At 51.6% G+C, this 1,068-nt stretch overlaps 1 non-coding gene across 1 annotated transcript; it reads left to right on the top strand.

Annotated features, from left to right (window-relative positions):
- The first annotated feature begins 728 nt into the window (after nt 1-728).
- TRNAA-AGC (transfer RNA alanine (anticodon AGC)) lies at nt 729-804 on the top strand. Its single transcript has one exon. It is a non-coding gene; the product is annotated as a tRNA-Ala (tRNA).
- The last annotated feature ends 264 nt before the right edge of the window (nt 805-1,068 follow it).

Genomic DNA, 1,068 nt, shown 5'->3' with positions numbered 1-1,068 from the left:
TAGGAAACCAAAATCCAAGGGTGAAGGACAAGCCAGTGCAGCTGCAACTAGGACTTGGAAGTATTTTCAAGTCATGGTAGTCCATTCAGTACCAAGCATATCATCAACAAAGTAACAGTAATGTTAGCATAACTTACACGTCATCGTCACCATAAACTCTTTTCTATAAAATAGCCAACACTCAAGATGCCTCAAGTTACTGAACTTTATGCTCATTACAGTGACGACAAAACGGAAGGAGAAGAAACTTCTCTCAGGACATCGGGAATGCCGCAGTGATTCGTGATCGTCAATACCTCTCCCATGGTTCCCTAAAGGGAACGTCTGCTGAGATTGACCCTTTCCAGGGCTTTCGTAAGCAAAGGGTGGCCCAGCCTCTGTTCTCTCCAGCGGTTCACTGCGTCCTTTAGCCCACTGGTGAGGTTGGAGGGAATCTTTTCTAAAGCACGGTCCCCTTGCCTGCTTTCTCAGAGGGCTGACCTCCCTCCCTCCATGCCTCTCTCAGAGTTTTCAACCGGATATTTCCAGTACCCATCCGGCACCAGACGTGGTTATTCCAATTACTGACTGTATTCCCCTAGCCTGTGCTTTACATCCCCGTGACTTTTGTAACTACAAATCTGTACACCCGAAATTAATACAAACAATGCTGAATGTACACTATAATTGAAAAAAAAATTAATTTGCAAAACTGATACCAAGGAAGTCATTTAAAATATAGAAAATTAGCCCTGGCCGGTTGGCTCAGCGGTAGAGCATCCGCCTAGCGTGCGGAGGACCCGGGTTCGATTCCCGGCCAGGGCACATAGGAGAAGCGCCCATTTGCTTCTCCACCCCTCCGCCGCGCCTTCCTCTCTGTCTCTCTCTTCCCCTCCCGCAGCCAAGGCTCCATTGGAGCAAAGATGGCCCGGGCGCTGGGGATGGCTCTGTGGCCTCTGCCTCAGGCGCTAGAGTGGCTCTGGTCGCAACATGGCGACGCCCAGGATGGGCAGAGCATCGCTCCCTGGTGGGCAGAGCGTCGCCCCTGGTGGGCGTGCCGGGTGGATCCCGGTCCGGCGCATGCGGGAG

The sequence above is a fragment of the Saccopteryx bilineata genome, chromosome 6, assembly GCF_036850765.1.
Source record: "Saccopteryx bilineata isolate mSacBil1 chromosome 6, mSacBil1_pri_phased_curated, whole genome shotgun sequence".
In the NCBI taxonomy this organism is placed as follows: Eukaryota; Metazoa; Chordata; class Mammalia; order Chiroptera; family Emballonuridae; genus Saccopteryx; species Saccopteryx bilineata.
Note: the sequence above shows the minus strand (reverse complement) of the source record. Positions and strands in the feature narration are given on the sequence as shown.